This window comes from Peromyscus californicus, unplaced genomic scaffold, assembly GCF_007827085.1.
Source record: "Peromyscus californicus insignis strain IS unplaced genomic scaffold, ASM782708v3 Scaffold_9__1_contigs__length_137607984, whole genome shotgun sequence".
Lineage (NCBI taxonomy): Eukaryota > Metazoa > Chordata > Mammalia > Rodentia > Cricetidae > Peromyscus > Peromyscus californicus.
This window is the reverse complement of record NW_026294617.1, coordinates 64,319,319-64,345,657: the sequence shown is the minus strand read 5'-3', so window position 1 is coordinate 64,345,657 and position 26,339 is coordinate 64,319,319. Positions and strand designations below refer to the sequence as shown.

At 40.4% G+C, this 26,339-nt stretch overlaps 1 protein-coding gene across 5 annotated transcripts in view; it reads right to left on the bottom strand.

Annotated features, from left to right (window-relative positions):
• Fbxw7 (F-box and WD repeat domain containing 7) overlaps window positions 1-26,339 on the bottom strand; it is a 178,461-nt gene that overhangs the window by 125,698 nt on the left and 26,424 nt on the right. For 3 of the 5 annotated variants that reach the window (XM_052732306.1, XM_052732308.1, XM_052732310.1), the window contains exon 2: window positions 6,430-6,497. The exons of the other annotated variants lie outside the window; for them this stretch is intronic. The gene's annotated coding sequence lies outside the window, so the exon portion shown is untranslated. The remainder of the gene's footprint in view (window positions 1-6,429; window positions 6,498-26,339) is intronic. 5 annotated transcript variants of the gene reach the window in all.

The window sequence follows — 26,339 nt, the reverse complement described above, 5'->3', positions numbered from 1 at the left end:
ACTGAACCTAGGATGCCATGTACGCAAGGCAAGCACTCTACCACTGAGCTACAGCTCCACCACTTACACCAAGTTTTGCTAACACTTCTTATATTCAAGTTAAATTCACAAAAATATGGGTCAGTGAGGTGGCTCAGCAGGTAAAACTTTACCATGCAAGCCTGACTCATTTGATTCCCAGAACCCACAGTGGAAAGACAGAACCAACTCCTGAAAGCTGTCTTCTGACCTCCACACAAACATACACTGTGGCATACACGCACACACATGAACACCAACATACACATACACTACAAATACATAACCCAGCACATAAAGAAAGGAATTAACAGCAACCAGATGGTCATGCCACACATTTGTAAAACTTTTAAAGACAACTATTCAGTCCTATTGTTTAGAAAACTAAGATTTTTTTGAATCAATGCCTTTAAAGAAAAGTCTTTTTAACCTGCTGAAGAAACGCTTATCAAATAAATATTCTTATATCCCTAAATTTCTTGTTAATAATGACAATGATAGATTCCTTATTTAAAATATAAGTAGTCTCATTTCTTTTTATTTTACTTTTCCATTTGATTTACCTATTACTGTCTCTTAATGTAAACAATTTCTATTTTTCTCTAAACTACATTAGCATCTTGATTTAATTTGAAGGTTTTTTTTTAACACATTTGAATAAAGACACCTACTTTATAATGCACAGCAACAGGTTTGCCTTGGGTTGTTACCTGTTTCCTTTCTGTTTACATTGGTTTGTTTGTTTGGCAGGTGCACAGCATGTGTATGCATGCAAACAAGTGCCACCAGGAGCTCAGAGAACAACTCGTGGACGCATGTTCTCTTTGTCCACCTGTAGGTCCCCCGGGTTGAACTCAGGTTGGCAGCAAACACCTTTAACCATTGAGACAAGGCCTGCAAACCCAGGCCTTGAAGATAAGCTCCCTCAACAATCCCCAAATGCTGACAAACTTAAGCTTCTTCTCCTCAGTCCAGCAGCTATTAGAGATGGACTCACCAAAATGTTACAAGAATGTAAGAATTTGGCCTAGGGGAGAAAGCTGCACTCAACCAGGAACTGTGAGGTTTCTGTGAGAGGACAGGCAGCCACACAATACAGATGCTGACACTTTTGGACCACAGTGTACAGAAACACTTCCACTGAGTCCATTTTTAAAACTCAGATTCCATTCTCCCTTCATGCATGAAACACACTTCTTTAAGTTTCTTGTCTGTCTATTACTAACAGCAGTGTCAGCATCCTTTATGTCAGTGCTAACTGGAGAGGTATCCTAGAACAAAAAAGGGAAACCTCGGAATGAGAAATCTGTCTTCCTGAAAGAGAAAGATTGACTATTGAACTCTTACCCCAAAGAGATCTGTACCTCTCGGTAGGAAAAAAAAAAAAAAGGAGGAGGAGGAGGAAGAAGAAGGGAGGAAGAGAGAGAGAGAGAGAGAGAGAGAGAGAGAGAGAGAGAGAGAGAGAGAGAGAAGAGAGGGGTGTCTACTTTGAAGGTAAGAATGTACAATGACCAAAGGCAAGATCAATAGATCTTGTCTAGAGCCCACAGAACCAGACTGTGGGTTTGTGAAGGGGTAGTACCCAATTTTATGATTTCTGATAACATAGAGATCTCGGAAAGACTGTAAAGAATGGAAGCAGGAAGTCTCCGCTAACACAGAAGAAGTACAGTTACCTCAGTAGCTGCACACTGTTCATCAACAGTAAAGTTCATGAAGCTTCTCCCTGTGTCTTAACCATGCAAACACTGATACTTAACAATCCAGTACTTTCCCAGGCACTAGGTAAGTTAGAAGTTCTAGTGTTCTGTAGCACAGCAGTCTATAGTCTAACTATTACAAATAACAATAACAATGCATTTTTCAAAAAAGCTGGATTTTGAATGTTTTCACCTCAAAGAAATGATAATCCACAGGTTGAAAACCACTGCTTTACAGGAGGGGTAAAAATTCTCAACTTTACAGGATACACATGAGATCTACACTATTCCATCCCAAGTGAGACTTCAAGCACCCACTGGCATCGTGGGGTGTGTTCCCCTGGGCAAAGAGGCAGCTACTGGAGATACATCACCATCAGATCTTAAATTATTTGGGACAAACATCAGAGGTCATTTCTTAAGGTTCTCACCCATTTAGTCTACTCTCATATTTCACAAATGAGCTTAGTGTACGCCAATTTATTTTTCTTCTCTTATACATAGCTATACTCTATTACCCTTTCCTTCAAGTATATTTTTTAAAAGCTGTATGCCATAAGAAAGTTTTATTTTAAAAAAATCTAAATTTTTACTAAAAGGACCTCATGATACACTTCTGTCTCCTTAATAAAGTGTGGGGCATTGGGTCTACAAAAGAACAGCAGAAAGCTCTCATGTGGTAACTCAGTTTGAAAGAAATACCTCAGCTTTCTGACTGACATTCATATAGCTGCTTCCAGCAAACCAGAAGGAAGCTATGGCCAGTGCCTTTAAAGCATCTGATTTACTCCAATTATCAAAACAGTACAAAAGAGGCTTCGTACAGCTCACCTCATTTGCAGAGTGCATGTTTCCTCAGTTTTCCTCAACACTCCACAAACTCTTTCAAAATCCCTCAGTTACCAGCAGCCAACTGCCATCAAGCACGCCTATTCCTTAAATCCACACAAGCACCAGTGCATCCTTTTACTCTCCTGACATATACACCATACAAGACTGTACAAGTCGAATTCCTGTTCTCTAAAAAGGAACTTACTTCTTTGTATTTGCTGCATATGGGTGTTTTTCCTGCATGTGTTGTATATGTACACCAGTCTCATGCTGGATACCCACCGAGGCCAGAAGAGAGTGTTAGAGCCCCTGAAACTGGAGTTACAGACAGTTGCGGGCTGCTGCGTGCTAGGAATTGAACCCAGGTCCTCAGTAAGAGCAACAAGTGCTCTTGACCACTGAGCCATCTCTTCAGCCGCCATGAACTCCAGAAACAAAATGTCATTCACTCTGCTATGCAGCTAGCAGATCTGTAGCAAATTTATGATGGAATACTAACACATATTATACGATCCAAACTAGGTTCATAAAAAAAGAAAAAGTGTTTAAAACAACTATATATACAGTTTCTTCAATCTTGTACTACAAAACTTAAATATGATATTATAAAGGAGTCTACAAAATTACATCTCTACTATTTAAAAAATGGCGAAAACAAATGGGTCATAGGAATTCGTTTCAAATATAGTTCAATGCAGCCTAGAATCAAGTGAAATGCACTGTGTAATGCTGGTGTGATCAATGACATATTTCATATGAAGGTGGTCCCCGATGTTAAAACGGAGAAGAAACTTTCCTACCACTAACAGCATGAGAGCAGTTTTACTGACATAGTACACCTGTGTGTGTATCTAAGATAACACTGGAGTAAAACAACATACTGTGCCTTCACTGCATAATAGTATACACACAATTATGTCCACTGAATGTTATTGGATAATAACACATGATTATGCTATTGATTTATATATTAGTACATCATCCATCATTTAGAGTGTACTCTCTACTTATAAAAAATATTTACTCACTGGGTTTGGCGGCACATGCCATTATCCCAGCACTCAGCAGACAAAGGCAGGCATATTTCTATGAGTTTGAGGCCAGACTGGAATATATACCGAGTTCCAGGCTAGCCATGGCTACATAATAAGATCTTGTATCAAACAAACAAACAAAAACTATTAATCGTGTGCTGTGTAGCTCCAGCAACAAAATATATCTCATGTTTATCATATCTTTTGAATGCAACAACAAGCTACTTGAAATAATTGACTTATACCACCTAGGTTTGTGTAAGTGCCTGCTATCACACAACGAGACTGCCTACCAACACCACATTTCAGAGTATCCATCCCATCATTAGGTAAGATATTACTGCACTAAAAGTCCCAGTATCTTTTTCTACCAACCCACTGGCTACAAAGCAAGTAAAACCTAAGAACTAACCTTATAAAAAATATTAAAGCATTTCTCTTTCTATTAAAAAACAAATGATCCCATGAAAACAGTCTGAAGAGAATTTTAAAAATAGTTTGAACTCAATGAATATAACACACAACATATCAATGTGCATGATGTACTCCATCCAGGCAATGCTTGGGAGAAATTTTAAAGGAAATGTCACATATCTATAATCTGCAAGAAGACTCCATGTTCAAGACCAGCACAGGCTACTGAGGAAGATCCTACCTATCTCAGAAGAAAGAGGGAAGGAAAGAAATGGGGAGGAGAGGGCAGAGACGAGGAAGGGAGAATGGAGAGGACAAAGAAACCGGACAAGAGACCAAGGCAGCAGCAAGATAAAAATAATAAAGAGCTGAAATCAACTGATATGCTGGAACAGAAAGCAGGAAAAATCGTAAACACAGAAGCCGGCTCTTTGGAACACAATAAAACTGAGAAGTTCTCCATCCAAACCAACACATGAAACAAAAAGGGAGACGCTCTGTCAACAAGAGGAATAAAGCATGAACTGCCACCAAAGCCCTTACAGTCACTAATAAGGGAACACATTATACCTATAAATTCTGCAACTGACAGGAAATGATCATGTCATTCTGAAAGATACAAACTGTTAAAATCCATGTAAGAAAAGTCAAATAATCTGAGTTTTCCTAAACATATAAAGAAAACAAACCTGCCATTACAAATGATTCCAAGACAGGAAGCACCATGCTTTGCTGGGCTGGTAACAACTGCAGTGAAACATTCACATACACACAGAACAAAATACCAACTAAACACAATCTCTTCTAGACAACTGAAGAAGGAATGTGTCTCAATCCAAAACTCCAAAGGATATTATTCCAGGAGGAAAAAAATCCTTCACAAACACATACAAAAATCCTCAACAAAATACAAGAAAACTCAACCCAACAATATAGAAATTTGAGTAAGAAATGGCTTACAGGCAAACATGGTTTATCACAGGAACAGTCATCTGGCTCAGTATTTTTTAAAAACCAATAGAACTGGCTAGATAGCTTAACAGGTAAACACATTTACTGCTGACCTGAGTGCACCATAGTTTGAACCCCAGAGTTCATCTGGTAGAGGAAAAACAACTGCCTAAAGTTGTTCTCTGACCTTGGAAAGAAGTGGTAGCATAGGCCTGTGTGCACATATGTGCATGCCCATACTAAATAAATTATATATATATGATCATTTTTCTAAACAAGAAAAACCACATTTTCATATCCAGCATCTACTCCCGACTAAGAAAAAACAACTTGGGCTAAAAAGATAGCTTAACAGTGAGTAAAGTGCTTGCTGACTGTGGTCGTTTGAATGAGAATAGCCTCCATAGTATCATGTGTGACTACTTGATCTATAGGTGGAATTTTCCTGTCCTGACTGCCTGCTCCCAAATAACTGACACAGAGGCTCAATATTACTTATAAATGCTTGACCGATAACTCAGGCTTGTTACTAGCTAACTCTTAATGTTTAAATTAACCCATATTTCTTATCTATGTATCGCCACATGATGGCTTGTTACCTCATTTCCTACACAATCTGCTTCCTCAGTGGCTGACTGACATCTACCCTGACTCCGCCCTTCTTCATCCCAGCATCCTCAGTTTGATTGTCCTAGCTTCATCCTGCTTTGCTATAGGCCAATCAGCTTCTTTATTAACCAATGAGAGTAATACGTATTCACAGTGTACAGAAGGATTATTCCACAGCACTGGTCCTCAGTTGGTGGAACTATTTGGGAAGGCTAAGGGGTGTGGCCTTGTTGGAAGTGGTGCAGCGCTGGGGGCGGGCTTTGCCATTCCCAGCATGCCTCTCTGCCTCCTACCTGTGATCAAGATGTGAGCTCTGAACTGTTTCTGACATCATGTCTTTGTTCCACCATCATGAACTCAAACTGTCTGAACCAGTAAACCCAATTAATCGCTTTCTTTTTAATGAGTTGTCATGGTCACGGTGTTTTATCAGAGCTACAGAAAAGTAACTAAGAGAAAAGAAAAAAGAAAAACAGCAGTAACACTTTGAGTGTCGTCAAGAAAGAGAAGAGGACCAACAGCTCAGCGGGTAGGCTGGCTGGCAAGCCTGACACCGTGGGGTTCAGACCCTGGATCTCACAGGAGAAAGGGAGAACTAACTTCTGAAAGTCGTCCTCTGATCAATATCATGTACATACACAGTAACAGCAAGTATTAAGTAGAGAAGTAAGTTTACATCTACAAAACATGTGAAAAACCTTTAAGCTGAGGAAGGTAACCAGAGATCTACTAAATGGAGAGATATATTCATGGACTGGGAAAGTCTCAGTATTATTAAAATGCCAATCCTCCTAATACACACAAATTGCCTCTACGTTATGGAGAAAGAGACTATAGGGAAAAGCAACAGAACTGTGCATAGGAGCACATACCTTTAATCTTAGCACTCAGGAGGTGGGGAAGGAAGAGTGAGAGGTCAGGGCTTGGGCTACACAGGATCCTGTCAGGAAAAAAAAAGAAAAAAGAAACTAAGCAAACTGAAACCAAACTTCATTTACAAAAGGGTTGTGTGTGTGTGTGTGTGTGTGTGTGTGTGTGTGTGTGTGTGTACAACGAAAAGAAACTCACCAACCAGATATAAAAACTTAAGTTTGTTAGAAAATATTGCAGTATTAGGCAAGAAGGCAATGAAACAATACAATACCAAAATTCTCACATGTTACGAAAGTAGTTATACTCATAGTTGCGGTAGGAACAATCATTGACAGAATGGTTCAAGAACATTCAATCATCAACTTTAAAAAAACTATCTCTCTGGGTCATTCCATTCTAGTTACAAGTCTCTTAGTAAAATTTGATCCCTAAATATGAAAATCAAAGTAAAACATTTAAAATATGGAACAATCTCGTGAGACAGGAAGTTAGGAAATGCTCTTCTAAGAGTGAAACGTAAAAAAACAGTAAAATTAGAGGCAGAGGCAGGCGGATCTCTATAAGTTCGAGGCCAGCCTGGTCTACAGAGCGAGATCCAGGAAAGGCGCAAAGCTACACAGAGAAACCCTGTCTCAAAAAACCTAAAAAACAAAAAACAAAAAACAAAACAAAACAAAAAAAAACAACAACAACAAAAAAAAAAAACAGTAAAATTAAAGGTAAAGAGATGGTTGAGTTCTTCCTAGGACAACAGCTGCCCCTTTTACATCTTCACCTTTCCACATGTCCTCCTTACCCTACAAAAAGGCAGCCTGAACACAAAAGCACATAATCTAGTTAGTGGGCATGGCTAGGACACAGAAGACTTGGAAAGACAACAGGGAGTAGCTCCCAGAAGCCCACACCTCAACAATGGGGAACTCAAATGGACTGCTGAGATTCACAAGTGAAGGAATGCAAAGGTAGAAACTACATGTTCTGGAGAAAAAGGCAACATTGACCCCTCCAGACCTTTTCCAATCTCCTACAGAGACCAGCATAGGAAGGAACCACACAACACCCCCCACTTCTGCCAACAAACAATTACAATTCTTAGCCAGGAAAGGAACAGAAGTCACCAACCAAAAAGCCACACAGTACTCAGATAATCCAAGTCAAAATATTTCGGCTCGTGAAAATTTCCCACCTCTCCACCAAAAGTCACAGAAAGCGCAGTAAAATAAGGTCAACTAAAGTGACTACAGTGGACAGTTACAAGTTTGTTTGCTTTAATCTTTCACTAAAAGCACAAAGACCATGATAGAAATGGACAAAAACACAATAAGAAATGAATGAAGAACTGATCCTGGCCAGTTCTATTTAAGTTGACACAAGCTGTAGTCATCTGAGAGGAGGGACCTCAGCTGAGAAAATGTCTCCAGTGCTGTAGGCAAGCCCTGATGGTGCTTTCTTAATTACTGAAGGTGAGGTCCAGCCCACTGTGGTTGGTGCTACCCCTAGGCAAGTGGCCCTGTGTTCTATAAGAAAGCAGGCTGAGCAAGCCATGATGAGCAAGCCAGTGAGCAGCACTTCTCCATGGCCTTGGCATCAGCTCCTGCCTCCAGGTTTTGTCCAGCTTGAGTTTCTGCTGTGATTTCCATCTGACTGTGATTCAGGACACATAAGCCAAATGAACCCTTTCCTCCCCAAGTTGCTTTTGGTCATGGTGCTTCATCACAGCAATAATAACCCTAACAAGGACAGCCTTCTCCAGGAAAGTAAAATTAAGGGAAGAAAAGCAATGAATTAAAAATAACATGATAGAACTGAAGAACATAAAAAAGCACAGCCAAGAGAATAAAAACAAATGAGGAAAAAAATACACTGACAATCTAAAAAACACCCATAATATGCACAACTGAAAATTATGAATAAAAGTAAAATTAGAAACAAAAAAACCTAACAGGTAAGTTATAGCTCAAGGACTAGCAAGATGGCTCAGTGCAGAGGAGGATACTTGCTGCCAAGTCTGACAACCTGAGTTTGAATCCCTGGGCCTGCATGATGGAAAGAGAGAATCAACTTCTACAAGTATTGTCCCCTGACCTCCACAGATGCATGTCCACAGACACACAAAATAAACAGGAAGATGTACCATCTTAGTGGCATTACATTTTCTCTAGCTTAATAAACCCTGTATCTCGTATTACTTTGGGTATCTAATAGCACTCAGATATGTGCAAACAATTCAACTGTGTTACCTTAACTGCATTAAACCATCCTATTAAAGCTATTGGTTTTTCATATCAACTAGTAAGTATGGAGGGTCAACTGTGTGAGACTGGAGATGAAAAGACGAAATTCCTAATGTTAAAGAGATGGAGCAGTAACCTAGCTCCTCACATCATATGTGCTTTAATCGATTTGTAAAAACTTGCTATTCTCTGCTTAAGAGAAGGTCAACTGCTCTCCCTTCACTCCTCTAGCAGAACCATAAATTGAAGAACTCTCAGCCCTTCTGACTGACACAGCTACTAGTACATCTCAACCAATAAAGCAACTCCTCCACTGATGCTGCTGCTGAAGCAATCCTTTGTTCAACTGTAGAATATCAGAAGCTTCTGTTTTTCTCATTTTTCCATTTTACCATAGAAACATAAAAATTTTCTCTCTGTACTGCAAAATGTTAAGAATTAAACTAATATATACTTTAATTTATTCTATTTTCCCATGAGAACAAAGTATAAATCCATGCTACCTGCTAAGTGTCTCAGAAACAACCCTTATAACGTTCAAAATCAAAATCAAAAGCATAACTGATCACTTGTCCAATCAGCACTAACTGATCAACTTCAGTAAGCACAGCACAGAAAATGCCGCAAAATTAATGCATCTTTGACCTCAACCAATTTAATCTGAAGAATAAGATGGGAACCTAGAAAAACTACTACAAAATATCATATGATATCGTTAACTACTAAATACGATATAAAGGATATATAATTAATTTTATACAAAGATGGGTAAATCAAACGCCACAATCAGACTTCTAATCCATCAGTAAGGCTACAATGTAATATCACTCTTGTAAAGAAACTGGCTTAAGGAAATATCCTATTAGGAGATGGCTGTTGGTTCATGAAGAGCTGTTTGGTTACTCTAGAATCTGGCCTTGATTTCAAGCAATGAGCAGTTACTTCAAGGTTCTATGAGGTCTGTCACTTAGAAAGATCACTGCTGTGAACAACCAACCTCCAGCTCTACCACTCCAAAATACCCCCCACCATCTGAATTATCAAAACCTCCCATTTTAAGAATTAAAAAAAAAAAGTGGCCTGGGCAGTGGTGGTGCACTCCTTTAACCCCAGCACTTAAGAGGCAGAGGCAGGCAGATCTCTGTAAATTCGAGGCCAGCCTGGTCTACAGAGCAAGTTCCAGGGCAGGCTCCAAAGCTACACAGGGAAACCCTATATGGAATCCCCCTGGAGCTAGAGTTACACAAAGTTGTGAGCTACTCAATATGGGTGCTATGATAGAACTCCGGTCCCCTTCAAGAGTAAATGTACTCTGCATCCACTAAGCCATCTCTCCAGCCCTAAAAGCTCCCATTTCCAATACCTTCAGAATGCATAAAGATTTGGGGAACTAAGGCACCACAGAAGTACATGAAGACTGGATTTTTAAATATGATTCATGAGCAATATGACTACATATAGTATAGACTACTAGTTTAAATTCAGTATTTTATAAAATATTTGTTATTAAAAGATAAAAATCAATTAATGTACGAAATGATTACAATACCGGGTAATTTCAACCCCTTCAAGGATTCAAGACCACGTTCCCGAGAACTGTAAGATACACTGTGCTACTTCTAAATTCAATAGGAAGAACTGGGGATTTTTTTTTTAATTTGGGAGCAGGACCACGCACACAATGGCAAGCATATGCAGGTCAGAGGACAACTCTCTGGAGCTGGGTTCTGTTCTGACACTTTTTGGGTTTCAGGAGTCAAAGGTCATCAGGCTTGCCAGCAAGTACTTTTACCTTGGAGCCATCTTGCCAGCCCAGCATTCAGAATACATAAAGCTAATCATGCGTTTACCCACTTACAATCTTACCAGGAATGCCCATGGTACTGTCTTGGCTTGTGCTCCTGTTTTTCCAAGGGCTCTCTCTCTTCCTCTACTACTTACCATTTCCTCAGGATTCTAAGCCCACACAGCACAACTATCCTAATCCATACTCTTACATAACCAGCTACAGTCAATTAGTCTGGCCGACACAGCCATCCCAGTCTCTACTTGCTAGCTCTTTGAATAAATCCACTATAAACACTCTTAGAAAAACTTCGCGTCCGGACACATTCTCGCTTCTACTGGAACAGCATCTTCTCCCTTCCCAAAGAACGAAGCTGTAAATCAAAGCTGCAACACATGCTACAATGTAGATTAACCGTGAGAACACTATGCCAAATGACACATGCATTTACATAGTCTACCTAGAATCATCAAGTTCACAGAGACAGCATAACAGAGGTTGTAAGAGGCTGTGGAGGAAGGGATGGAGAGTTATTCCATATGGGAAAGCATTTCTGCTGAAAAGAAAGATTACAGAAATGAATAGTGATTGCTGTAAAATATCATTGCCACTGCACTATATACATTCAAAATGTTTAAAATCTTAGTTCTTCTCTGCCAGCTCCTTAAGCCATCCCTTTTAAACCATCTTCCATTCCTTTTTTACTCCCAGCTGACCCACAAAACAGCTCTGTACCAAGGACCCACAGTCAACACATTTGGCTTGGAACTCAGGCTCAGGAATCTATATGTAAGAAAAGGTGGAAAGATTGTGTGAGCCAGAGGTTGTAGATGACTCCAAGGAAAGAGCATCTTTCAGACACAAAGAGGTTGATACACAGATGAACTCAGACACACAACAGATGCACAAGACCCACAAAAGTTCAAACCAGACAAAATCATAGCAAAAAGAAGGGGAAGTGGGCAAAGTCCCACCCCTAATCAAGAAGATATTTACAACTGATACCTGCTGAGAAAGAGATCAGTCCAGGGGGAGTTGGCCAACACAGACAGACACTGTGGTTTGGTTTGGGCTTTTGTTTTTGTGGAGGTTGTATGCTTTCGTTTGGTCAATTTTGACTTTCCAGTTTTTGTTTGTTCTCACCTGTTTTGTTGTTGTTTTGTTTTGTTTTTGGAGACAAACCCTATGTAGCCCTGGTTGTCCTGGAACTCACTCTGCAGACCAGGCTGGCCTCGAGAGACACAGAGAGAGAGAGAGAGAGAGAGAGAGAGAGAGAGAGAGAGAGAGAGAGAGAGAGAGAGAGAGAGAACATGAAGTGAGGTGAGAGGAAGGTGGGGAGCATCTCCAAGGAGAGAGAATAAGATCAACATTTATGAGGAAAAATGTTAAAAACGTTAATAGAGGTAAAGGGCTAGTTCTGCCAACACTTGTTCAATACATGCTAAACACAATTGGGAACTTTCCATGTCTCTTTAAAAAAACCAAAAAAAAAAAAAAATTATAATAATCTTATGCTCTCCAAGTTCAACAAGATAGAAGATATTTCGGAGATAAAAAGTGAGGATTTGGCAAAGTTAAGTCATAGAACTACTTTGTTTTTTAATTATGTGCAGGTATGTATCTGTGTGTACATTTTGTGCACTTGAGTACAGGCACCCACAAAGGCAAAAAGAGAGCATTGGATCCCCTGGAACTGAAGTTAAAGACTGCAATGAGCTGCCTGATGTGGGTGCTGTCTGTTGGAAGAGCAGCAAGGGCTCTGAACCACTGAGCCATCTTTCCAGCCTGAACTGAATTTTGTTGAAGGCAGTCTTAGAGCAGATCTAGAGCTATTCCTGGGTGAGCTAGGTTATCACCAGTACTGTATTGCCTGGGGTATTTTGTTAAACGACAAAAGCAAATGGGAGCGATAGGCAAGTAAGGCTTTCTGGGGGGAGAGTTATACACCCCAGCTGTATCTACCTGTAGGTTGCCCTCGCTCAAGTAAATACTCCATAACCCAGGATCATACAGGGAATCCTAAAGAAATGTAGTGGCCTACAAATAAAAAGACATGAAAATAAAATGAGGACCTGATGGGAAGAAGGGTTTTGTGAGAGTGGAAAACAAATAAGATAATTCATAAGACTATAACCAAAGTATATTATATTTTTGTATATAATGAAATTATAAAAGAATGTTAATATATTATGTAATAATAATAACTAATATATATTTGTAGAGCAAAGCAAAACAATATTTAAACTCTTATAAATTCTATACTATGTATATTTTGCCACGGCTACCACATACATGCATACTCATACACATGAACACACATACACACACACACACACCCCTGCCTCTTCATGAAGACTGATACCCCTGAGTTCCTCAGAACCCACGAAGCACTGACTCTGCATTCCCTAAGCATAGGCAGGTAGGTCCCTTTGTCACAGTGACCTAAGTGGGATGTAGGAAGGTGATCTGAGCCCCCACAGCACATTCTTGACCACTACAATCTGCTCTCTTAGGCAGGAGCAAGAATAAAAAGATTCACACTGTTTATGCTGCCAAGTACTCTGTGTGTGTATGGGACAGCAGAACTCAAGAGAGCACCTGTAGTGCTTTTGAACATGTAGAGATAACATGCTCAATAGTAGGATCATAAGCAAAGCGTTTCTCTAACCGCATAACTTGAAGTTCATACCTGCCCTTGGCAGTGAAACATCAAAGTTTTAAAATGTAATGGCTGTGAAAACAGGCAATGGATACTTTTATTCTATTCATGTTTTAATTTTTCCATACAAATTTAATTTTTATTTTCCTAGTTATCAGTATAAAAAATAAAGAAAACAAGCTCTTAAAGACTGTTTTCCTGAAGCTAGCAGGCAAAGGAAGGAACATAAGACAGAAAGGGGTGGGGGTAGTATCCAGAACAATCTGTGAAAACAGGGAAGGGCCCTTAATCATAGATTCCAAAGACGGAGATGGAAGATCCACGATGACACTCCGGAGCTTTAGAGAGCCAACTGCAGAACCTTTCTTACTTAGTTCTAAATCTAATGTGCATCATTAATGCTCCTTAAAAAAAAAAAAAAAATCCGGCCGGGCGGTGGTGGTGCACGCCTTTAATCCCAGCACTCGGGAGGCAGAGCCAGGCGGATCTCTGTGAGTTCGAGGCCAGCCTGGACTACCAAGTGAGTTCCAGGAAAGGCGCAAAGCTACACAGAGAAACCCTGTCTCGAAAAACCAAAAAAAAAAAAAAAAAAAATCCAATGCCAATAAGGTCACAAGAAAAGTACCTCTCTTAACTATTTCTTGTTCATCACATTTTAAAATACAAACAGAACAATAAAAATCAGCCATAACAACAGCTCTTAAACTTCACTGTTTAGTTTTTAAAGCTACACAGTCATTCACTGAAGATGTGAAAACACACTGTAGTTTGAGTATATAATGCCATCCCTTCTGCCCCATCCTGGTCTAATGTATTAGGGGCTTGGCTGCCTGCCGATGGACTTTTCAGAAGCAACTAGATTCTGAGGGCTCTGTCCTAATCAAATCAACCCAAGAATCCCCTAATGGATTTGTAGTGTGACTGTAGTATTGGGAGGTGAAAATCTGAAGTCAGTCAGTCACTGGAACGTGGGCCTAGGGCTGGAACTTGCCCTTGCCCCTCTTGTACCCTTCTCTCTACTCGGGCTGTCTTGATGTGACATGCTGTGCTTTGCCATGCCCTCCTTACCATGATAAACTAAAACCTCGAAACTACTGAGCCAAAATACAGCTTCCCAAGACTCAAGAGATAGCTCAGTCTATAAAGTGCCTGGCTAGTAAGCACAGGGACCTGGGTTCAATCCTTAGCACCTACATAAATAGCTGGGCATGGTGAAGCCTGCTTGTCCCAGAGACAAGAGGCTCTGAAGCCAGGCTGCCAAATTAGCAAGTTCCAGGTCCCAGTAACAGACCCTTACCCAAAAAACAAGTTACATGACTGTCCTGAGGAACCATGCCAAAGGTCAAGTGCACAAAGGTGTGTGTGCGCACACGGACACACACATACACCTTATCCTTAGTTGCTTTTCTCAAGTATTGGTCACAATGGTGTAAAAAGTCTAAGTAAAACAATACTAGAATACGAAGAATAGTTGCCCTCTGCCCTCTGCAAACTTCATTCTTCTGAAGAGAGGAGGCAATCTTGTTAACGACTTGCCTCATCACTATGACAAAACACCTGACAAGGACAACTGCAGGCAGGGCTTACTGAGCGTGCAGTTGAAGAGGCTGGCAGGTCTACTGCAGGAAGGGCGGAGGTCGGCAAGCACCGCTGCAGGAAGGGCGGAGGGGAGTTTGTGGAGGAGGAAGCCTGCCTGTGCCAGAGGCTCCTCACATCACAACAGACAAGGAGGTAGAGAGTGCCAGAACCAGAGTCCAGGCTACAACCTTCAAGAGCACTCCTAGTGACCGACCTCCACCATCTACACCCACCTCCCATACAGCACCAGGTTGTGAACAAGAATTCAAAACATGAACCTGCAAGGGTCATTTTAGATCCAAACCATGACCGTGATTTAGGGCATACCCTAAGAGTATTCTAAATCAAGAACAGCTTTTCCCCTATGGAAGTGACCTTTTAAAACATACAGAAGCTGCTTAAAGCACAGAAAAGCTGGACAGGGTGGATATGTCTGTATCCCAGCACTTGGGATGCTCGAGCAGAAGGACTTCAACGTCAAGGTCAGCCTGGGCTACACAGTGACACTCTGCCTCAAAAAAAAAGTTTAAAAAGAGACTCAAGAGAATGGAATCAGTGTAGAATTGTAAGAGACAGGAATTATATTAATAAGGTTATTTTTATTGACCTAATAGAGCATGCACCGGTATGTGTGTCTTCATAACATGTGACCTTCAAATTCTTATGTGAAAATTTCAAGCATACATAAAATGTACAGAATAAGCAGAATAAATGGCTATGGACCCATTAGCCAGCTTTACCAATCAATTCTTGTTTCATCTTTAACTCCCATTCCCCGTCACTCAACTATTTTTAGAATTACTAGATAAATTTACATACCTGGAAATACACATTTCATAGCTGTCCAACAAATAGATATCCCCTCTTTCACACATTGGTCAGACATTGAACACTTCTAGCACGTCAGGAAACCTGTCTGGCCGACTCTCCACCATCAGCACTCTTTACAACCCAAAGGCACTCAGTGGTCACTTGCTTTACTTCTATCATTATAGACTGGCTCTGTCTTATCTAGAACTTGGTACAAATGAAAGTACGAATTCTGCATCCAGCTTCTTCTGCTGAGTGTGTCTGTGCAATTTATCTACATCTCTTTCTACATTGGAAGTTCCTTTTTATTAATGAGTAGCGCTTGCCTGCAGGAAACTTTAGCCATTAGCTACTGAATGATGTTTGGGCTGCTTCCAGTTGTCAGCTACTCTGAATAAATTCAGTACTCCTTCTTTTCAAAGAGCTTCTTGTGAATGAGTGTTTACATTTCTCTTTGGAATACACAGGAGGACAATGTTAGATCCAGCAGAAGTAATACATGTTTCAATTTGTAAGAGGCTGCCAAAGGTGTAATCTAAGAGGGTCCTGGGTATCTTCCTAGAAAATGTGTGTTACCAGTCTTAGAATTTTAGCCCTTCTGGCCATTTTTTGAAGCTTATCTTATAGGTTTAACTTGCATCCTCCTAATGACTGACATTAGAAACTTTTGTCTATATTAAATATATATATATACATATATGTACATGTATATATATATATTTAAGACACAAGACCAGAATAATTATAAGCAAAGAGATAACAAGTAAAAGGCCATGAGAAAAGGCTGAAAGATAAGCTAAAGGTCAAACATGTGAGTAGGGATTGGTAATTCAGATTTAAACTTGTTTTGTTTGAGCTACTACTAAGATAGTTACACGGAGTCATAAATAGGTTTGGAACAGAGTCAGGTTAGTGTGGAGTAGAAATAAGGGTATTGAGAACGCCTGGAGAAAGCGGAAAAAATCAGGAGAGAGTAGTCCAGGTCCAAGAATCAAGAAAATTTCACTTTTTATCTAATAATTAAATCAAAGGGGAAAAAACGCAGGTAAAAAATAAATTTAAATTGTTGCTTACAAGTTAAGAATAATGCAGAGCAGCAGAAATGTAAGGTGGCTCAGAGGAAGGGAGCCTGGATTTCAGTAAGAATGAACTAAGGACTCCGACCAGGATTCCTGTCTTCCCCGGAAAGTGGGAGCAAAGTCTTCTGTGGAAGAGACACTGGTGGGGTCGGCAGAGAATGACTGACTGAAGTGGCACTAGGGAGATGAGGAACACAATCAACAAAAATACTGTGACAGGCAGCCAAGCTGTGTAAACACCCCACTGCTTGGTGGCCATGAGTCTATTACAAGTATGTAAAATTACCTATTTACAATTGAAAGTCTCCATACATATATGTGTGTGTATACATACATGTGCATATGTCCACCTTCCGGAGTGGCTTCCAACTACAGTATTTAAGTGGTACAGGAACAAAGAAAACAGGTAACTGATTTAATTCAAATGGGACAAATATATGCAAGTAAGGAGGAATTACAGCCTGGCTAAGAAGTAGACAAGACTCAGTTAACAAGAGAAAAGCAAAACAGAGCAAGTTAATGCACAGAAGAAGCAAAACACTAAATACAAGGAGCTACAGTAGCAACAGCTAACCCAGCTTCCAGAAGGGACACCAGTGATTAGCTAGGTGTAATAATCATTAACATAATTTCCCTGTCATAGGCTGAAGAAGAAAGAAAAAAATCATAGGAAGTAAATAAATCCCAGAACACTGGCTAGTCATCCATGCAGATACTAAACCCAAGAAGAATTACCGTGGTGCTGGAAATGCACACTCATACCTGTGTCTTCCCTAAAATTTGTTTTTTTAAAAAAAAAAAACCTCCAGAAAGGTGGCAGCTGATTCGAGGCTGACCCCAGGGATTAAGACGCTTCTAGATGCTTTCTGGGCATTATTTTATAATGTAGTCATTTACATGACAAGATATGATGATACTTCTACTGATGAAGGACACAACGTGAAGAAGTTTAAAGGGACTTATCCAAGTTATTCTCTTAAGCCATGCTATAACAAAGTGAAGGATGCCCCAAACACTAAGAAGGATTCAGGTTACAGTAGCTGTCCAGAGTGTGGTTTCAATTACAGAAATGTATTAACTATCTCTGTATTTCACTTCTGAAGAGTCTCCCATAGAAGCTTCACTAAGAAGGATACATCAAAGCCATTCTTTCAAATGAATCTTTTAGCCAGTATGAAAGTGAAATCTTCACATGTCAGTACAAGACTGCAAAGGGAGCTGGAACTATGTATTTAACCTTTACATGGACTGCAGTTAAGACTCTTTGGTTCTTAAAACTCAAAACTCCCTCCCTTCTCCACACACTAACATAAAAATAAGCAAGAACAAGGAAGGGTTGCAGCATTAGTTAACTTACAATGTTAGTACGGAAAAATTAAAGGAACAGGCTTGGGCAGCATTAGCAATCACTCTGCTAATTTATAGGTTTATCAACACAGGGCACCCCCAAAGAATCTATTATTTGAATTAAGAGTTCAGGGGGAGGGCTGGAGAGATGGCTCAGAGGTTAAGAGCACTGGCTGTTCTTCCAGAGGTCCTGAGTTCAATTCCCAGCAACCACATGGTGGCTCGCAACCATCTATAATAGGATCTGATGCCCTCTTCTGGCCTGCAGACAGAACACTCACTGTATACATAATATATTTTTTTAAAAAAAAGAGAGTTCAGGGGGAACAAAAAATGGGAGGTGGAACTAGGGAGTAGGCACATGGGGTATGGGGGTACATTCCTTTAATCTCAGCACTTGGTAGGCAGAAACAAGTGTATGTCTAAATTTGAAGTCAGTCTGGTCTACATGGGGCTACAGTAATAAGAATAATCTAAAGATGGCATCTATGAAAGCAATCAACTGTATCAGAAGACATCATACAGGACATAAGGAGACAGAGGACCATTACCTGTGCTGAAAGCTATAAATTCAGTGAGTTCCAAACAGAATTCCAACATCTGTTGGGGTCTGCTTTTTATTAGACTATTTTGGGAGGAGGTGTGAAAGCAATAAGCTGACCTCCAAGTTTCAGAGAAGATTCACTTGATTAAATAACAAAACCACAATAAAACTGTTCTAATTTTAACAGTATGATGAGGACATCAAAGAGACAAACCAAGTCAGCCCAGAGAACAGAAACAATGCAAATCAAACTCGCTGTCTTAGCCAGGCTGTTAAAAGCACATGGCAGAAGGCATTTCTTTGACTTGGGGTTGTACTTCCTGGTGGCAGGAGGGTGTGACACAGCAGAGTAGCCCTTATCATGGTGTCATATCCCAGTGGTGAGGAAGCAGAAAGACAGCATGCCTGCCTATGTCGGCAGGCTTCTGCCTCCTTCCCCAGCACCTCCCTCCTCAGGTTTCCACCCCCTTCTTCTGGAGTGGCACAGGGGATCTAACCCAGGCCTTGCACGTACTACCACTGGAGTGTATTCTCAGCCCCTGGGCTCTGAGACAGGGTCCTGCTAAGTAGGTCAAAGGAGCCTAAAACTCCTGACTCCAGAGTACTAGGATGAGGGCTGTGTACACCTGTTCTCCTTCCCACTTTCACTCCACCTGCCCCGCAGTCTATTGACTGGTGCAGCCCACCATCAGAGCAGCTCTTCCTCTCTCAAGCCCATCTGCAAACACCCACAAGTGGACTTTACTAAGCTCCTAACATGGCTCAATCTGTCAGGCTGACAGTCAACATTAACTATACACTCAAACAACAAACTAAAACACTAACGGAGTTGAGTGTAAGAGAGACTAGAAAAAGTACTTGCAATGCATATTTCCTAAAACACTAATGTACAAACTATTAGAAAAAAGTGCCAGAAATCAATATAAAGCCAAAATACAACAAATAAAATGTAAAGCATACAAAGCAAAGATTCAAAGAACAGGAAACCAAAATGACTGAAGATGTTCAACTTTACTAGAAATTAAAGTAATAAAATTAAATAAATTTTATATCAAATTAAAGTTGAAAAAAAACTATGAAAACTCAATTCTCATCTTCCAGACAGGCCAATCAGAAGCTAGATAAAATTAAATGTTGCCAAGGAAAACATGGTGGTAGGTATCAAGTAGTAACTCCCAAAAGCAATACCTGGACTTAGACCCTCCAACCCCCTACTTTCTGCTGTCTATCCCAGATCAATTCACACACTTACTGTAGACACTATGTGCCCGTGTTACAATATTGCTTGCTAAAAGGCAAAACTGAACCTTACTCAGCATGGAAAAGTTAACAGCAACTTTAAGAAATAAACTAGCTTACATGTGTCACTTGAATGTACCTAAGAAAGCAATGTGGCATAAAACTGTTTAGGTCATTTTATGTACCTTTCTTAGATCAGTGGTTCTCAATCTGGGGTCGCAACCCATTTGGGGTTACATATCAGATAAAGTAGCAACAAAATAATGTTCTGGTTGGGGGTCAGCACAACATGAGGAACTTATTAGAGGGCCGTAGCATTAGGAAGGCTGAGCACCACTGTCTACCACAGACAAACAAAAACCACGGTGGAATGAGCACAGGGCCTTAGGACACCGGCATCTAGTAAAGGAGGAAGACGGCTGAGAAGGAAAGAACTTCAAAGGAAGAAAAGCTCAGTTCAAAGCAGGCCTGAGCTACAAAAACAGGTGAGGGATTCATGGGAGACCACACAAAGGTTAACGACTCCTTGACCTTGAATTAGGCACAAAAGATATGTTATAATACCTTCTGAACTCCCACGGTGTGTTTGAGTCTCTCTCACTCACTCACACACACACACACACACACACACACACACACACACACACACACACACACATATAAATTTATATTTACATAAAATGTTAGTTATTTAGAGTAGTGAACTTGCTGATAATGATTGCCATTTCCAAAAGGTACAACGAAAGGAGCTAGGCAGGAAGTAGAAGGTAAACAGGCTTTTGTCAAGGTACAAACCATGAACCATTACAAAGACATAATTCAGCTGGTGCAGTCGTGACCTATGGAAGAGAGCAGCTCTGAGCCTCAGTAAGGAAGAAGGAAATTGGGCCTCCTGGCCAGCCTGCTAAGGTAAATCAAGTATAACTAGTTTGTTATCTCAGCTCACTCAGCCTGGCCTCATTGTTTTTCAGGTGACCTTGAATCTAAGAGGTGCATTCTGCGGATAATGCAAGACACAGAAAGGCCAGTCACCAGCTCACAGGGAGCTTATCACTCAGTGTGGCACTAAGATGCACACAGAAAGAAAAACCAACACTTCACCTAGACAACTGCAGCTGGCATGCAGAAGAAAAGAAGCCAGCCGGCAGCTGGGGTTGTTCAGAAAGGACTCCTAACTACTGTGGAACTAAATCTGAGCAGGTGGAGGACAAAAACACCCGAACAATTCAAAGGTGCAAACACACTAGGCAAGAAAAATGGTAGCAAAAATGTAAAACCTCTGCGGAAGAAAAAGTGCGGGTAATGTGCTTGGCAATTTTTAGGTCTTAGAAAAATAAAATACTTTCACCATAAAAGAAAAATCTACAAAACCAGGAATCTAAGTTGCAAAAAAGAACTTGTTAAAACATATCAGGTGATTCAAAGGATCCTTCTCAGAGAGCTAAAGCACCAACCTGCAGGCTCTGCAGCCAGGAAAACAGCAGCCTCCCAAATGATCCCCATAGCAACACTCTAGTACCACAACAGCTCAGTTAGGACAAGGGCACAGGGCCCTCAGCCACTAGTGCCTCCTTAAATTCAGTGTCTCACGCCCCATACCCACATGAAGTAGCCTTTCCAAGCAAGAGCATTTCTCTTTTGAATTCTATCTTATGGATGCATATAATCCACAAAAAGTCTAGATCACATGCCTGGTCCTATTAGAAGGGATTCTGAGAAACCGAATTCTGCATATTATAGCCTAGCATGCAAATGTCCAAGACAGGCTATCTGAAATAAATCAAAAACATGACCAATATATACAATTATTCTTAACAATAAATCCCAACAAGGTTCTCAAGATGACAGATTCAAAGGCTTGTATAAAATAAAGAGTGTTCCTCACAGGAAAGTGAAAGACATGGTCCCATCAGCTGCTAGACCAGCTCCAATATCAGAGATTCTAAGTGACAGCTGTTTCCTGTGTTTTTCTATAACCTACAGACTAAACTGCACAGGAGGCGTGGGAATGAAAAGTATGAAGGAAAAGGTGTTAACACATAAGCACATAAAAAGGAACTTGGCCAGGCCTCTGACGAGGGCTAAGGAAAGAGGATCACAAAGTCAAGGCAAGCCTGTGCAGCTCAGAAACTGTCTTGAAATACAAACTACAAGCAGCAGGCACTTGTCTAGCATGCACAGAGGCCTAGGTTCAGTCCCCAGTATTAGGAGGGTGGGGAGTGGGGAGAACTTAACAGAGCCCAAAGCGCTGCCTTCTATTTGAGACCTAGGGATTCTACCATTTTATAGCCACACGAAGGAGAACTGATGCTAGTGTGTCCCTGACAAACCATTCTGTTTGTCAGTCTTCCTTACAGGAATGATGCGTAGCTTCCTTACAGAACTTGGATCATCCAAGAATCCACAGCCCTTCCTGCAGTTTCAGTGGAAGCATCTTCTGTCACCACAGCAGCAGGCAATTGTTCTAATAAACACTGCCCTGAAGGTTTTTCTTATCACCTAGGTAAATGCAGTATATTCAGGATCTTTAGTGGAGAATTCTGGAGAGAGAATCAGAAGGATGGCTGAATGGTCAGGCAGATAAATGGACTCCATTGACCCTGGTTTCACTTCCTCTAAACTGTACCATGAGTTTCAGTTAGTATAAGACAATACCAAAATCAAAGGAGCAAACAATTACAACCATTTGAGCTAAAATACTGAATCCAGAATCTTTGTAATTACACATTACCTCATTCAGCAAAAAACGCAAAAGCATGTTGTCTGTGTGTCTGTATGTGTCTATCCCTCCCCTCTCTTTTCCTCTCCTCCCCACCCATTTTTAGAAACAATTTCATACATACGTATAGTTTTTGCTATCTTAGCAAGTCTTAAAAAGTACTCCATACACAATCCTTTTCTTTCCAGTCTGACTAGACAAGGGTGTAGTATGATATAATCTTAGCTCCAGTTATAGGTCTGGAAACCTAAGGACTGTGGGTAAGATTGGTCACTCTCCTAAGCAAGGTTTTTCTAGGTCTTCAAGAAAGCAGGCAAAGCTGGGTGTGAGGGGATGAGGCAGGAGGTTAATCAGGAGTTTAAAGTCAGTCTAGACTATATATGAGTTTACTGGCTACAGAATGAAAGCTTGTCTTTAGGGGAAACACACACACACACACACACACACACACACACACACACACACACACACACGAGGACAAAGACAACTTCTGCCACCAACAAGCAACACTCATAGATAATGGGGGGAAAAACTTGTAGAATTGTGTGGCAGAAGTTACCTCTGCCTGTGAAACTTCCCTGCATAGGGCCAACAAGGTGATTCAGCAGATCAAGGTGCTTGCTGACAAGCCTGATCACCTGAACTGACTCCAGGGAAGATGAAAGAACTGACCCTTGCAAGGCATTCTCTGCACTCTAAGTACATGTTCACAAAATTAAAATGTAATAAAAATAAAACAATCACAATAATTTCTTCTATTAAAAGAATGTATTCAGGTACATGTGTAGCACAATGGCAGAAGACCCACCTAGTGCATGCCATAGGTTCCACCCCAAGTACTACCAAAAAGAGACCAGATTAAGAAGATGATTGGCAATAAATGTAATAAATTCAATTTTAGAACATACATTTTCTTAAAATTAAACTAGACACTATTTTTCTAGTAGGCTGTTTTGTTACTCTGTGCTTGGTGTTTACCGGCTACTCAGTTCGCATTAAGGAGTATGGTGCTCGAATTGAAGAGCCAGAGAATTTGCGCCTCTAGAGGGCAGCATTTGTCACAGGACAGAAGAGTTTGAAGGAAAGAATCCCATTGTCCAACACACTTAAGAAATACAAGGTAAGTAAGCTTCTTTCCTCAAGAGATGTCTCAGAACCCTTAACATACTAATGTGCACTGTGAACCTTATAGGCTATAATTAACAATATATGGTGCTCCTTCAACTTAATCACAGAACTCTCTCTTGAGGACCAGCGGTCCTACCTAAAATTACTGCCACAAAACGCACTATGGAAACAAACTACTAAACAAATTCTCTCAAAAGAAAAGTTAGCAGGTTTGTTCAAGTGTCTCTTCCTCCTTTTTCATGGGCTTATTCCTCTGACTTCAGAGCAATCTCTGGACATCACCGTATATTTGCAGCTCATGATGACGGTGGGGTAAACACCAACAGAAGCTTGTGGGGATCGGACATGAAGAACTTACTGTCAGGCTTGGTCACAGGAAAGCAGCAGGCAGAGCAGGAAGGGCAGGAAAAGCTAGTGCTCTAACTACCTGAGATACCTCTACACTGTCTTCAAAAGCACATCGCACAAGAGGCAAGCTAAAAACAACCACCAAAACAGTGGGTATCTACCCAAACTCGAAACAGTAAACATTTGGGATCTGGTCACGATCTTCCCACAATACAGGTCAACTGGAATTTAATGTGTAACCTAAAGATTTGTTCCAAACTTCAGACCTCTACATGTATACACAGAAAACAGTTTCTAATTGTGAAAGGAGCTATTAAACGAGATTGCTCCTGGTTTGGTTTGATTACTGTCTTTTCTAAAACGTGAGGGTGTGGGTGTGTGTGTGTGTGTACATGCACGCACAAACCACAGCACATGTGTAAAGGGGAGAGGATAACTCACTCAAGTCAGTTCTCCTTCTCTGCTGTGAGTTACGGGGATCAAACGGCTCATCAGGCTTGGCGGCAAGCACTTTTCCTCTTGAGCCATCCCACTAGCCCACCATGTAGATTTTTACCCATGAACAATGTCTGAATTTTCTTCTCTTTTAATCCTCATGGCAGTGAGGCATGCTACAAAGAAAATTATAGTACTAAGCAGCTCATTCCAAGGCTCTTGATTAAAAAGTCCCCCTGGTACTTACTATTCCTAGGACATAAATCTTTTCAGTATTATACATAAAAATAATACTGGTCTTGTCAGTGACTGTTAACTGTTTCAGTTGGAGGGAATTTTTTTTACAATTTTCAATATAAAGTATAATGAATTTGCTAAAAGATTTTTATAAATTAATACAGATGGTTTTATATAAAAAATACAAATTAAATAAATCATAAGTGGTAACTACATTCAAATGCCTTTTGATTTTTATTTGCATTATTTTAATGTCTTCTGTATGCAATTTGACTATTTATATTTTTAAATGAATGGACAAAAAGGGAAGTGGTACAAGTGGAGATGTAGCTCAGTTGGTAGAATACTTACCTAGCACACACAAGGACCTGGGTTTGATCCCCAGCACTGCTTAAACCAGGTATAGTGGAGCAAGCCTACAATCCCAGCACAAGAGAAGCAGAGGCAAGACGGTCCTAAGGTCAAGGTCATTCTCGGCTACTTAATAACAACTGCCTACGGCATCAAAGGCCTTTGCAACAGTATCAAAAATCAATAAATCCAAATTCTGAAAAATCACTTTCAGTTTTCAATGAGTCAAAGGACAAGGGAGACAGACGCCATCAGGACTTCAGACAAGTTCTCACAGAGCTTCCAAATGAAAAGAAATCCTGTCAAGGTGTGGCTTTTAAAAATTAAAATGATCAGTCTGCCATGGTAGCACACAATTGTGATCGCAACACTCAACAGGCTGAAGGAGAAGGATTGAGTTGGATGCCAATCTGGTCTACACAGCACAACCCTATGTCAAAAAAAAAAAAAAAAAAAAAAAAAACCCTAAAAAAAAAAATTTTAAAAAATGGCAACAACCAAGTAATAATTATTAATAATGGCATGGAGCTCACTAATATCTCATATATGTCAAAAATATCACATAGGTACTAAAAATTAGCGTTATCAAACCGACTGCCCCAGCTATCCCAGGACACAAGAAGAAACTGATGTTCCTTCCCTGCTTTACCCCCATATGACACACACTGAAAACACTATGCTCAGTTTTCTGAGGCCAACTACAAAAGCTCATAGAGAGAGTTCATAACTTGTCCAGTATGTAGATGCCAATCCTAGCCAGTCTGTGGGAATGAAGACGAAACAGAAGTCATTTAAAGATCTTGTGCTCTTTGCTCACTGGCTAACTGTGTAAGAATTTCATAAAAATTTACTCCACAGTTAACGATAATGAGAATGGAAATGTTTTCCACTATTCAACAACAACAACAACAAAAGCACTGTTTGTTTCTCATATCTCACTGAATATGAACACACTGAACTGAAGCATCTAAAAAGGAAAGTTTTTTAGATGACCTGGCTACTTGAGTAGACATCAATGTTGAAATTTAGTTTCCCTAACACAATCAATAACCAAGATGTCAAACTTTTTCTAACAAACTCACACACAAATGTTTAATTAGAATCATTAAACAAATTAGTCACAAAAACGACAAGAAACAGTTGAAGAGCATTTGACTTACACTGAAACCTCAGAGCTGGCTGCTGCTGTGAAGTCACCAGGAACATCAGTACTGCTCCACCTTCACTATACAGCAAGATCACCTGGAAGAGTGAGGCCAGGGAAGTCCACTGTGCCCATTCTGAACTGAGGCTGGTGCTGTCCACTGTGCCCATTCTGAACTGAGGCTGGTGCTGCCATGGCAGCGGGCACACTTGGAGATAAAACTGGGCTAATTAGTGGGACATACCGGTGAACGCTGTGAAGCGCACGGCAC